This window comes from Bos javanicus, chromosome 2, assembly GCF_032452875.1.
Source record: "Bos javanicus breed banteng chromosome 2, ARS-OSU_banteng_1.0, whole genome shotgun sequence".
In the NCBI taxonomy this organism is placed as follows: domain Eukaryota; kingdom Metazoa; phylum Chordata; class Mammalia; order Artiodactyla; family Bovidae; genus Bos; species Bos javanicus.
The window spans coordinates 50,120,456-50,135,349 of record NC_083869.1 but is presented as its reverse complement, the minus strand read 5'-3'; positions in this window follow the sequence as shown (position 1 = coordinate 50,135,349).

Sequence of the window (14,894 nt, the reverse complement as noted above, 5' to 3'; positions counted from 1 at the left end):
GTTCATCTTTATGATCTTCATATTCTAGTCCTGTAACATGCCTCAGCCTTTGAACTTCAAATATCACATCCATTCATTGGTTATGGGCATGTCATCACATCTGTTTATTGGCTATAGGCATGTCTCAGTTTTAAAATTAAAAGAAAATATTAAAGGAGAATTTCTATTTGTTGGCCTTCTCTTAAATTTTATTATTTTATTTGCAAGAGATTTAAGATGCCATAATTCTCTTAGGAAGAGAAATATATCATTAATTTTAAATGTGCATGTTATTAATAAATTATTTCAAGATAATGAGCTGTTATTAACCTGAGCATTTAACTCTCTATTCTTAACTTTCAAGATGATATACTTGAAAATAGACAATTTTCTCCTTCTGAAGCCTATATTTAAAAAATGACACAACATGCACAAAATGAATAAATGCAGAGAACCAAAGAGGACATGTGGATATCATCATAGATATTTCAGTGAGGTTTTGGAAGACCAAAAACAGAGGGAAGTGTGTAAGTCAAAAAATAGAGTGGAATTTACTAGGAGAAGTTTCCTATCTCTGAGAGATGAGTCAACTTTGCCATGAGACCACTGAAGTGTCTTTGGGCTCAGAGGTGATTAGATGGAGGGAGAAAGAAGTAACTCTGGGAGAAAGTAATCATTTAAGGGTCAATTTGAAATGGTTGTGCTAAGTTGCACTGAGTCTCCTTACACAGAGCCTAGGTAGTCCAGAATTTGTCTTTTGGGGAAACAACAGCAGCATGCTTTTTACTAAAGCAGTTAAATGAGACATCTGGTGGGAGATACAGTAAGAAACTAATGGGGATATTGAAACCTTGAATAAAGCTCTAATTGTTTTGATGTGTGACATGTAGCTCACACCTTGCTTGGTAAATCTACGTAGATACCAGGTGTTGCTAATGGTAAAGAATCTGCCTGTCAAAGCAGGGATGCAAGAGATGTGGGTTCAATCCCTGAGTCAGGAAGATCCCCTGGAGGAGGGCATGGCAACTGACTCCACTATTCTTGCCTGCAGAATCCCATGGACAGAGGAGCCTGACAGGCCACAGTCCATTTGGCTGCATAGAGTCAAACATAGTTGAAGTGACTTAGCACACATGCACCTTACTCAAATGCACAAGTACTACAGTCTATTCATGGGAGGAGCATAAATAGAACCATTTGTACATTTATAAATTTGCCAAAGAAAACCATATGTGCTAACCATTCTTTGTTCTTAAGTGTGAAAATTAAGATCCTCAGATCTGAAAAAATTAAGAGCCTCAATGAGAAATACCAAGATAAACATAAAAGCTGACTGTAGAGGAAAGAAGATAACAAGTAAGAAAAACATCTGAGGATAAATGTGCTTAGGTGATTAGATTTAAATTTGACACAAAAGAAAGAAGAGGAAAAAGAGGAGGAGGGGTTCTGTCCCAGTATGTAGAGTAGAAAGATTAACAAAAACTATGAGGAAAAAATACAGAGTTCTAGAAAAAGAAAATTAGGAGGAAAGCAGGGGAGGAATTATTCAATATCAGAAGGATAAAGGGAGAGAGAATATGAACTAAAGTTAGAAGTCTAGAGTTAATGATTCAACAAATGCCCAATATCCAATGAAATATATTTTCTTCAACTATCTTTGTGAAAAGTGTAAAAATGCCAAGGATAAAGTTACTGTAGGTTTCCAAAGAAAAGAAACAACTTATTTAAATAAATCAAACTGAGACTGAAATAGAAAATGTCAAATGACCTAACTTACCACTTAAAAGAGTTAGAAAAGGAGAGGGCAAAAAAAAACATAAAGTCAGCAGAAGGAAGGAAATAATAAAGATCAGAGTAAATCAGAGATTTAAAAAACGGGTAAAAAATCAATAAAACCAAGAACTGGTTCTTTGAAAGGTAAACAAGATTGATTGACAAATCTCTGACTAGACTTGCCAAGAAGAAAAGAGAGAAGACACAAATAAAATAAGAAATGAAAAGGAGACATAACAACCAAATACTGCAGAAACACAAAAAATAAATAAGGGAATACTATGAACAATTATATGGCAACAAATTCACAATTTAGAAGAATGGACAAGCTTCTAGAAACATCATATGTGTGTTAGTTGCTCAGTCATGTTCAACTCTTTGCAACCCCATGGACTGTAGCCCATCAGACTCCTCTGTCCATGGAATTCTCCAGGCAAGAATTCTGGAGTGGGTTGCTGTTCCCTTCTCCAGGGGATCTTCCCAACCCAAGGATCAAACCCAGGTCTCCTGCATTGCAGGCAGATTCTTTACCATCTGAGCCACCAGGGAAGCCCCAGAAACATACAGTCAAACAAAATCAAATCAAGTAGAAATAGATAATTTAAATAAACTTATCACTAAAAATGAAATCAGATCAGATGAGATCAGTTGCTCAGTCGTGTCCGACTCTTTGGGACCCCGTGAATTGCAGCATGCCAGGCCTCCCTGTCCATCACCAACTCCTGGAGTTCACTCAAACTCATGTGCATCGAGTCAGTGATGCCATCCAGCTATCTCATCCTCTGTCGTCCCCTTCTCCTCCTGCCCCCAATCCCTTCCAGCATCAGAGTCTTTTCCAATGAGTCAACTCTTCGCATGAGGTGGCCAAAGTACTGGAGTTTCAGCTTTAGCATCATTCCTTCCAAAGAAATCCCAGGGCTGATCTCCTTCAGAATGGACTGGTTGGATCTCCTTGCAGTCCAAGGGACTCTCAAGAATCTTCTCCAATCTGTAATTTAAAACTTCCCTACAAACAAAAGTCTAGGACTAGGTTTCATAGGTGAATTCTACCAAATATACAAAGAAGAACTTATACTTATCCTTAATTCTCTAATAGATTATAAAGAAGGGAACACACTCAAAGACATTATCTGAAGCCAGCATCACCCTGATATCAAAACCAGACAAAGGCACTATCAAGAAAGAAAATTATAAGTCAGTAGCTGTGATAAATATAGATGCAGAAATTCTCAAAAAATATTAGCAAAGAAATTTAACAACACATAAAAAGAATCATACACCATGATTAAACAGGATTTATCTCAGGGATGCAGTAATTATTCAATATCTGTAAGATGAAAGCACAATCTATGGAATAAGAGAAAATATTTGAAAAATTTTTGACTGATAGGGCTATACGAATAGCTCATACAACTCAATGAATAAAAACTAACCTAATTGAAATATGGGCAGAAGACCTAAATAAGCATTTCTCCAAAGAAATACAAATGGCCAAGAGGCATGTCAAAAAATGCTCACTATCATTAATTATTAGAGAAGGCAAATCAAAGCTACAAATGAGCTACCATCTTGCACTGGCCATCATTAACAACTCTACAAATAACAAATGCTGGAGAGAGAGTGAATAAAAGGGAACTCTCCTACACCATTGGTGGGAATATAAGTTGGTACAGACCCTATGGAAAACTGTATGGAGGTTCCTAAGAAAACTAAAAATAGAATAACCTTATAATCTAGAAAACCTACTCCTGGGCATACATCCAGAAAAAAACTCTAGTTCAAAGAGATACATGTACCCTATGTTCATAGCAGCTTTATTCATAATAGCTAAGACGTAAGCATATTTTAATTTCATGGCTGCAGTCACCATCTGCAGTGATTTTGGAGCCCCAAAAAATAACATCTGCCACTGTTTCCCCATCTATTTGCCATGAAGTAATGGGACTGGATGCCATGATCTTCGTTTTCTGACTATTGAGCTTTAAGCCAACTTCTTCACTCTCCTCTTTCACTTTCATCAAGAGGCTCTTTAGTTCTTCTTCACTTTCTGCCATAAGGGTGGTGTCATCTGCATATCTGAGGTTACTGATATTTCTCCCGGAAATCTTGATTCCAGCTTGTGCTTCTTTCAGCCCAGCATTTCTTATGATGTACTCTGCATAGAAGTTAAATAAGCAGGGGGACGATATACAGCCTTGACATACTCCTTTTCCTATTCGGAGCGTCTATTGTTCTGTGTCCAGTTCTAACTATTGCTTCCTGACCTGCATACAGGTTTCTCAGGAGGCAGGTCAGGTGGTCTGGTATTCCCATCTCTTTCAGAATTTTCCATAGTTCATTGTGATCCACACAGTCAAAGGCTGTTCAAATGCTTGGAAGCATGGTTGAAGTGGTTAAATTTTTCACCAATGTCTACTTGCATAATTTGTAACATTTTTTTAGCAAAACTAAGGAACTTATTACATTAGTTGAAATGATTTCACTGTGCAAACTTTGCTTGTCAGTTGACAGAGAAGATTCTGATGATTCTCAAGATTTATGATAATTTCCAAGACATTTAATCTGTTAATTAAAGAGGATTTGGGAGACAGATGGGCCAACTTGGCCTAACTGGTTCAAAATGCACTGCTTTAAAAACTGCTAAATACGGAATTGAGTAAATATAAACATTCTCCACATTGAGCACAAGGCCCATGTGTGGTCCTTGGATCAGGAACATAGTGTCAAGTCAATGGAGCAAATTTTCATAAAGTAAAATATAGAAACTTTATACTATATATATATATATATATATATATATATATATATATATATAAACAGTTAACAAAAGTTAGCTATTGACCCATGTTCTTGATGTACTATTAACTGCTTTAAGCCAGTAATCAGTCTGAACTGGATCCATATAAGCGGTTTTAAGAACTGATCTAACTATGATATTTGGTCAGAAACATTGGTCTAGTACATGACAGTGAGTGTTACTGATTCCTTTCAATCTCTCCTGATTTCACCAGTGGTTATAAGAAATGAGATTCATGTGTTAACCATAATATAAATAAATACACACACACACATATATATATATTTGTAAACATGAAAAAGGTCCTGTTAATCTACTGCAATGACTAGAATCCACACATGACTCTTGAGAACTTATAAATTAGAGGCTAGTACTCTTGCCTGGAAAATCCCACGGATGGAGGAGCCTGGTAGGCTGCAGTCCATGGGGTTGCTAAGAGTCGGACACGACTGAGCAACTTCACTTTCACTTTTCACTTTCATGCATTGGAGAAGGAAATGGCAACCCACTCCAGTGTTCTTGCCTGGAGAATCCCAGGGATGGAGGAGCCTGGTGGGCTGCCATCTATGGGGTCACACAGAGTCGGACACGATTGAAGTGACTTAGCAGCAGCAGCAGCAGTTGCCTAAAAACTAGTGTTCTCCAGAGCAGACCTGCTCATTGCACTTTTGTACTATTTAAAGTATGTTAGAAAAATTTTAATCTAATGGTATATTTGAAAAAGGAAAGACATTTAAAAACATGAATTTAGCCCTTATAGAATTTAATTTTTTGGATGATTCTATCAATACAAAGAAATACAGGAAAATAACAGAATGGGAAAGACTAGAGACCTCTTCAAGAAAATTAGAAATACCAAGGGAACATTTCATGGAAAGATGGGCTTGATAAAGGACAGAAATGGTATGGATCTAACAGAAGTAGAAGATATTAAGAAGAGGTGGCAAGAATACACAGAAGAACTGTACAAAAAAGATCTTTACAACCCAGATAATCACGATGGTATGATCACTCACCTAGAGCCAGATATTCTGGAATGTGGAGTCAAGTGGGCCTTATAAAGCATCACTATGAACAAAGCTAGTGGAGGTGATGGAATTCCAGTTGAGCTATTTCAAATCCTGAAAGATGATGCTATGAAAGTGCTGCACTCAACATGCCAGCAAATTTGGAAAATGCAGCAGTGGCCGCAGGACTGGAAAAGGTCAGTTTTCATTCCAATCCCAAAGAAAGGCAATGCCAAAGAATGCTCAAACTACTACACAATTGCACTCATCTCACATGCTAGTAAAGTAATGCTCAAAATTCTCCAAGCAAGGCTTTAGCAATACGTGAACCATGAATTTCCAGATGTTCAAGCTGGTTTTAGAAAAGGCAGAGGAACCAGAGATCAAATTGCCAACATCCGCTGGATCATTGAAAAAGCAAGAGAGTTCTAGAAAAACATCTATTTCTGCTTTATTGACTGTGCCAAAGCCTTTGACAGCATGGATCACAATAAACTGTGGAAAATTCTGAAAGAGATGGGAATATCAGACCACCTGGCCTGCCACTTGAGAAACCTATATGCAGGTCAGGAAGCAGCAGTTAGAACTGGACATGGAACAACAGACTGGTTCCAAAGAGGAAAAGGAGTATGTCAAAGCTGTATATTGTCACCCCGCTTATTTAACTTCTATGCAGAGTACATCATGAGAAATGCTGGGCTGGAAGAAGCACAAGCTGGAATCAAGATTGCCGGGAGAAATATCAATAACCTCAGATATGCAGATGACACCACCCATATTGTAGAAAGTGAAGAGGAACTAAAAAGTCTCGATGAAAGTGAAAGAGGAGAGTGAAGAAATTGGCTTAAAGCTCAACTTTCAGAAAACTTAGATCATAGCATCTGGTCCCATCACTTCAAGGGAAATAGATGGGGAAACAGTGGAAACAGTGTCAGACTTTATTTTTGAGGGCTCCAAAATCACTGCAGATGGTGACTGCAGCCATGAAATTAAAAGATGCTTACTCCTTGGAAGGAAAGTTATGACCAACCTAGATAGCATATTGAAAAGCAGAGACATTACTTTGCCAACAAAGGTCCATCTAGTCAAGGCTATGGTTTTTCCAGTGGTCCTGTATGGATGTGAAAGTTGGACTATGAAGAAAGCTGAGTGCCAAAGCATTGATGCTTTTGAACTGTGGTGTTGGAGAAGACTCTTGAGAGTCCCTTGAACTGCAAGGAGATCCAACCAGTCCATTCTAAAGGAGACCAGTCCTGGGTGTTCACTGGAAGGACAGATGCTGAGGCTGAAATCCAATAATTTGGCCACCTCATGCGAAGAGTTGACTCATTGGAAAAGACTCTGATGCTGGGAGGGATTGGGGACAGGAGGAGAAGGGGACAACAGAAGATGAGATGGATGGATGGCATCACTGACTGGATGCACATGAGTTTGGGTGAACTTTGGGAGTTGGTGATGGACAGGGAGGCCTGGTGTGCTGCGATTCATGGGGTCACAAAGAGTCGGACATGACTGAGCAACTGAACTGAACTGAACTGATACTTATCCTGATGTAAAGATGCTAGCAGACCATTTCAGACAAGAAGGATTTTCAAATACAGTTTCTTCTTTTTCGAATCTGTACAGTGCTTTGCAGATAAAGCTTGTAAGGCAGATATTATAACTAGAATTCCAGTTTAGAAATGCAAACTAAGATGTTTGTAAAGATGTTAGCAGACCATTTCAGACAAGGATTTTCAAATACAGTTTCTTCTTTTTCAAATCTGTACAGTTCTTTGGAGATAAAGCTTGTGAGGCAGATATTATAACTAGAATGCCAGTTTAGAAATGCAAACTAAATTGAGTAACAAGAAATTATCTGACCACTCTCATGTATGGTAATCTATCATTAAATACCTGGACATCTGAGTCAGGGTTATAAAATAGGAGGAATTATAAAAATGGTCTACAGTTTGCTAAGGAGATTGCGATGCATTTTGAGTGCTTCATCTCATTTAGTCCTGTGCACAAATTCCTGAGGTGAATAGTTTTGAGTATTTCACGTATCAGGGGAAAAGGCCACAGACTGGTAAGTGACCACAGACTGGTAAGTGTCTTACCCAGGCCACACTCAGAGACTGAGTGTCTGAAACAAGATTTGAACTGAGGTTTTCTGGCTAGAGTACATAGTCTTTCCTTAGTCTCTCTCTGCTTCCAGAAATAGAATTTCGAGAATGTACTGGAAACATAATTTCCCAGCATCAGAGTCTTTTCCAGTGAGTCGGTTCTTCACATCAGGTGGCCAAAGTATTGGAGTTTCAGCTTTAGCATCAGTCCTTCCAATGAATATTCAGGACTGATATCCTTTATGATTGACTGGTTGGATCTCCTTGCAGTCCAAGGGACTCAAGTGCCTTCTACAACACCACATTTCAGAAGCATCAATTCTTCAAGGCTCAGCTTTCTTTATAGTCCAACTCTCACATTCATACATGACTACTGGAAAAACCGTACCTTTGACTAGATGGACCTTTGTTGATAAAGTAATGTATCTGCTTTTTAACTGTCTAGGTTGGTCATACTTTTGCCTGGAAAATCCCATACATGGAGGAGCCTGGTAGGCTGCAGTCCATGGGGTCGCAAAGAGTCGGACACGACTGAACGACTTCACTTTCACTTTTCACTTTCATGCATTGGAGAAGGAAATGGCAACACGCTCCAGTGTTCTTGCTTGGAGAATCCCAGGGACGGGGGAGCCTGGTGGGCTGCCGTCTCTGGGGTCACACAGAGTCGGACACGACTGAAGCAGCAGGTTGGTCATAGCTTTTCTTCTAAGGAGAAAGCCTCTAATTTTCTGTCCCCTTAATTTTATTTTTCTTTACAGCACTTTATAGTATTTACACTGATATACTGTATCTTATTCTGCCTTTTTTTTAAAAAATGTGTAGTCCCACTAGAGTGTAAACTCCATAAGAACATGGATTGTGTCTGTTTTGTTCACAGATATATTGTGAACATGACATGAGACAGTCATGAGACACTCAGTGGACATTTAGCTGGTGCTGGAAAAACATATTCTGAATGTATAAAAGATTTTATCTTATGTTACCACTTGGATATAAAATAGGTACTTTTACAAAGAGAGCTCAACCTGGTGCTCCGTGACAACCTAGATGGGTGGGATGGAGTGGAAAGCAGGAGGGAGATTCAAGAGGATGGGAACATATATGTACCTATGGCTGATTCATGTTGATGTATGGCAGAAACCAATACAACCTTGTCAAACAATTATCCTCCAATTTTAGGAACAAAAAAAGAAATAGTTATTTTTACACTTGAATAGCCATGGACAGTACCTTTAAAACAAACCAGATGTTGATGCTAAGTAGAAATGGTTGGGAGAAAGTGGAAGGTTCCCCACAATGTGTATAACTTTGGGAAAGAAATACTTGAAGATTATACCCAACAAAGGCTTACAGAGGGAGCAGGAGGTAAACCAATATTTTACAATACAATATTTTAAAATATTAAGTAAATGAGAGTCACTCAGTTGTGTCCAACTCTGCAACCCCATGGATTATACAGTCCATGGAATTCTCCAGGCCAGAGTACCAATGTGGGTAATGTTCCCTTCTCCAGGGGATCTTCCCAACTCAGGGATCAAACCCAAGTCTCCTGCATTGCAGGCAGATTCTCTATATAAAGGCGGATCATTTATTCTAAAGTCTCATGTCTTTGTACATTGTGGCTATAGTAACCAGCAACGTAATCTTGCATTATCATCTCGATGTACAAATGTATTTCAGTTCTCTATATTACTACAAGAGGGATCTACCTCAGCACCAGCCTAATATTAAATGTGTCAGTTTCCTTCCTGTTACCTACTCTTAGATTTTGCTGCATTTTACACTTAATATTAAAAGTTTCTTAGAATATGCTCTTACAATGGAAAACTATATTCTATGCAATTTTTCTTTGCACTGGTGTTTTAAATGTTATAATACTGAAAATACATTGAAAGCCTATGCTAGCATATAAGCACAGGCTGCAGAGTTTTGTTTTTCAAAGATGTATTATACAGCAATGGTACATGGAGGACATAATTTCTCACACAGTACAGACTTAAGGAGTTGAAAGAATAGTGCTTTACGGTGGGGCTTCGAGTAGTGTAAACGTAACTAAGATTACTATTTATTTCACTTGCCCAATTTGATCAACTGGTGAAATTTACTAGCTGATCATAGAGCTAAGAGGGTAATAATGATTATTAACAGCAACAAAGGAGTTTCAGAGAAACTAAACAAAATGAAATACACTTTAATTTGATGTTGCTCTAGAGTCTGGAAAAGTAAGTAGTATATATTTATGCTGGCTAAAAAATGAGCCAAAACACCACAACCTTCAGTCAATTGCATTATAAAATAGAATGTATATAGTTACATTAAGATGGTAGTACATGCCACTTACATGCTACTTAAAATCTCACATTGTTACATGGTACCACAATCCATAGCCTTACAGCAAAACAACTAAATGTAAATAACTAAAATCTCCAAGAGTCAAGATGAAGAATTATGTGGTGAAACTCACGAGCACCTGTATTTTGTCACCTCAAAAGTTACAATTCCATTCCTACTTCTAGGGCTGGAAGCAAGTAGCTATGGATTAGACAACACTGTGTGAATGAGTTTCTTTTGCTACAGTCATATGTCTCATCTTATAACCAATATGTCAATGTACACAGGAAAGTCAAACTACCTGGGTCTAATTCCTGAACTCAGGATTTACTACAATTAATTGTGTTACTTTGAGGAAACAAAAAAACATTTTTGGACCTTGGTTTATTATTTGTAGGAAAGAGAACATAACAGTTTCTGCTGCCTTGGGTTGCTGTGAAAATTAAGTAACAAAATCTTTGAAAAGTTCTAAATTCTTACCTTGCAGTGTAGTCACTGTAGTAAGCACTCAAAAACTGTTAAATGTTTTTATTCATACCCAAGGCAACATATTCTCAGAGCATTATCACTAAGTTGTATGCTCAACAAATCTGCTTTGTTCCTAATACCTTTGTCCTATTATATAGAAACATGCTTGGAAACTCCAAAAACATTCCATGCTAGGTTTACACCAAATTTAGTTTATCTATATGGGCATTCTTTTTCATATATCTTTTTTAGAATTACTAGTCTTATTGCCCTATACATCTTGCTGACCTATTGTAGAACGTAGAGTGACAAAATTTTAGATGAATGAAAAATTCCAATTTTAGACACTTTTGGTAAGCATCCATCTATAACTAAGACCTATTTAAGTGGGATATAACCAATCCTTACAGAAGTACTTTTTAAAATTTTTGGTAAACATTTCTCATCTACTCTGTTTCCATTGCTATGGCCATGTTTCCATCTCACTCTTTCTCTGTTCATTCCTTTCAATTCACATATTAACTGAAAACAAATATTACTATATGGCACCCCACTCCAGTACTCTTGACTGGCAAATCCCATGGACAGAGGAGCCTGGTAGACTGCAGTCCATGGGGTTGCTAAGAGTCAGACAGGACTGAGGGACTTCACTCTCACTTTTCACTTTCATGCATTGGACAAGGAAATGGCAACCCGCTCCAGTGTTCTTGCCTGGAGAATCCCAGGGATGGGGGAGCCTGGTGGGCTGCCGTCTATGGGGTCGCACAGAGTCGGACATGACTGAAGAGACTTAGAAGCAGCAGCAGCAACCCATAATTAAGACAATTCAGTAACTGCCCATTGATCTAAAGATAAACACTGTAAGACCTTTCAGGTCTATCTCCTTCCAGTTGCTTTGGCTTCTGGAAACAGGATCACCACTGCTTCCTGCTCTCAGCCTTGCTTGCTCCCCTTCAATCCCTCCAGCCCACTGTGACTTTCCTGCTACCAGATTGTGCAAGTGCTCTTTATTTCTGATTTCTCTCAGAGCTCTTTTCTTCCTCTTCTCCAAGGTCATATTCCATAAAGCAAGCAGTGGCAACACTCTGTTTCTCCTATATATGTATTGTGTGTGTGTGCGTGTATAAGTGTGTCTTGAAAATAATGAAATACCCCTCCCTAATTAAACTGTAAGCTTCATGAGGGCAGAAACTGTATCTGTCTTTGTGCTGCTTTTTTTTAAAATATAAATTTATTTATTTTAATTGGAGGTTAATTACTTTACAATATTGTATTGGTTTTTTTATATTCAGTGCATGGCATAATCCCTGGCATACACTAACAAAACTATGTTGAATGTCCAATAATATCTGATAATATACATATAATACAATATATGTATTGAATATCTGATAATATTATATCTGATAATATATAGCATGCTGTGGTTAGTCACACAGTCATGTCCGACTCTTTGTGACCCCATGAACTGTAGCCCACCAGGCTCCTCTGTCCATGGGGATTCTCCAGGCAAGAATATTGGAGTAGGTTGCCATGCCTTCCTCCAGAGGATTTTTCCAACCCAGGGATCGAACCCAGGTTTCCCACATTGCAGGCAGATTCTCTACTGTCTGAGCCACCAGGGAAGCCCAAGAATACTGGAGTGGGTAACCTATCCCTTCTCCAGGGGATCGTCCTGACCCAGAGATTGAACCGGGTCTCCTGATTTGCAGGCAGATCTTTACTAGCTGAGCTAACAGGGAAGCCCAGTGAAAGTGTTAGTCACTCAGTTGAGTCTGACTCTTTGAGACCTCTATGGACTGTAGCCCACCAGGCTCCTCTGTCCATGGAATTCTCCAAATTACTGGTGTGGGTTGCCATTTCCTTCTCCAAGATAGTAGGATAGCTGCTTTTTTTTTTTTTTTTTAACATGAAATGTGAACACCTCCGAATGCCTTCTAAATATCTTCACTTAGGAATTCCTTGATCAGAATATACATGTAGTTTACTTTTATTTACTCTACATCAGCTAAATAACATCTTTCATATAGCAGATTTTTATTAGCTGCCTTAATTATTTTCCAAATAACATGGGATAAATAAGCAAATCAAAACTCAGTGCACAGTTAATTTTGATAAATACACTGCAAATTTGAAGTTTTTTTTTGCCACAACAACACAACTTTTCAAACTACACATATTCCAGAAAATTTTGCTTACCAAGTTTCTTATAGCTGTCAAATTACATTGCCATTTCCCTGGTCAATTAAAATTTTGAATATTAAGTACTTTTTTTTTTTTTTACTCTTTGTTTTGAATTTGTTTTGAATTTAGCCTCATATTCAGTCAATAGTTATGTTCAAACATGATTTCTTTTCATCACTACTTCATTACTTTATAGATGTTCAACACTAAGGACACAGATATGTTTTCCTCCCACAAGAGATATTCTCTGCCCTTTACAATTCTCATTTCAGTCTCCTGAAAGTTCAGAGCACAAATCTCATTCCATTATATGTTATTATCTTTACAAAAATTTCCCTCTTTTATCAACCATTGATACCCATTGTCATAATATAGACTTGTTATTACCATTAGAACCCATCTGCAATATCAATTTTAAGCACCCAGCCCTAAAACCATCACATCCTATGTCTTAGCTATATCCCATTAATATCCTTTTCCAACAGTTGTTCCACCTCACTGGGAACTAAATGCCATGAATCCCACCAATTTCTCATGGGCAATCACCTTGCTTCTGTGTTTATTTCCTACCTCCCTCTATTAAATTCCACCATTTGCCATTATAATTTATCCTGAGAATCTGAGAATATACTCTTGTCTTAATCTTCCTCATAGTACTCATCTGGGAAAACCTCAAACCTGATTAAACCCAAACATCTGCTAAGTCTGTGTGTGGTAAAGAGATCCCCATGTTCTTCCCTTTCTTTGAGAGAAGCTGAGTGGTTTGCTTGCCCAACAGAAGTGTCATTTTTCTGTTCTTCTGAGACCAGGCCACAGGACACCTTGCATCTTTCCCCAAGATTTCTTGGAATACTTGCTCTTGGAAACCAGCTACCAAGCTGTGAGAAAGCCCAAGTGATCCTGTAGAAAAGCTTACGTGGAGAGGAACTACTGATCCAGCAATATTGGTCCACTGGGATCCTGGCGGGAGTCACCCACTTCCCAGTCTTGAGTAAGCCACTTTGGCAATGGGTCCTCCACACCACGTGAACTACCAAAGCTGATGCTGCACGAAGCAGAAATGAGCCATACTTTCTGAGCTCTGCTTAAAATTCACATCTGTGAGCAAAATAATCATTGTTGCAATTTTAAGCCATTAAGTATTGAAGTGGTTTGTTCAGTACTAATCAATAACCAGAATATCTTGCCTGCATGCATGCAGATTAACACCACTAGAGAAAAAAGCACAATCATGCTGACTGGCTTTGATTTAAATCTTGCTCACAAAACTGAAGCAGCTTTTAAGCCTTTCCAGCAGTAACACTGCATTGCCTTATCCACTTACTTTTTTAAAAGAATATCACCTATGTGCTTACTTTCTTACTTTCTTAAAAGAATGTATCTTATATTTTCCTCTCTCCTCAAACCTGAAAAACCTTTATTTTCCTTCATTTGCTAACCTCGTTTCCTGTTTTCTGATAAAGAAAAAGCAGTTGGCATGTAATTTGCACAACTTCCTATCATCGCTTCTACCTCCTAGTTGCTTATAGAACAAAATTTATTTTCTTTCTATTAATATTCCCACTCCTTCTCAGTCTGCTTTTTTGTCCTACCGCTTCTCCCTTTACTTGTATCTTTAGAATTCCTCAAGGGCAAATCCATGGACTCCTTCATCTCTACTCATACTCACTCTCTTGGTGTCCCCATTCAGTCTTACGGCTTTAAATACCACTGAAATGACACCACTTAATGTATAGACATAACTCAAAGATACTGTGGGGTTTGATTCAGATCATGGAAGTAAAGCAAATGTTGCAATAAAGGAAAGCACACAGATTTTTGGTTGCACAGTAATTATAAAAATTACGCTTATACTATACTGTAGTTTATTAAGTGGGCATAAACATTATGACTAAAAATGTATATACCTTAATTAAAAGATAATTTACTGCTAAAAAATGCTAACAATTATTTGACTCTTCCCCAAGTCACAATCTTTTTTTCTGGTAAAGGATATTGCCTCAATATTGATGGCTACTGATTGATTAGGGTGGTAGTAGTAGCTGAAGGTTCGGAGAAAACAATGGCACCCCACTCCAGTACTCTTGCCTGGAAAATCCCATGGATGGAGGAGCCTGGTGGGCTGTAGTCCATGGGATCGCTAAGAGTTGGACACAACTGAGCAACTTCCTTTTCACTTTTCACTTTCATGCATTGGAGAAGGAAATGGCAACCCACTCCAGTGTTCTTGCCTGGAGAATCCCAGGGACG